The following is a 214-nucleotide window of genomic DNA, read 5'->3' on the forward strand; positions in this document are numbered from 1 at the left end:
AAAAAAAAAACCTCGCCCAGGACAAGTGCTCAATACATCCCTATACCTACTGCCATCAAGTCGACTCCCATCATAGCTATTCGATATAGGCTTTCCTCTTTATAGGAGCAATCTTTTTCTTTCTCAGAGAGGCTGGCAGGTTTGAACCAATGACCTTGGGTTAGTAATCCAATACTTATCCAACAGTGCCATCAGGGCTCCTTCAATAAATCCT

Source organism: Echinops telfairi, unplaced genomic scaffold, assembly GCF_000313985.2.
Source record: "Echinops telfairi isolate 266 unplaced genomic scaffold, ASM31398v2 ScPeMD7_5592;HRSCAF=6446, whole genome shotgun sequence".
Lineage (NCBI taxonomy): Eukaryota > Metazoa > Chordata > Mammalia > Afrosoricida > Tenrecidae > Echinops > Echinops telfairi.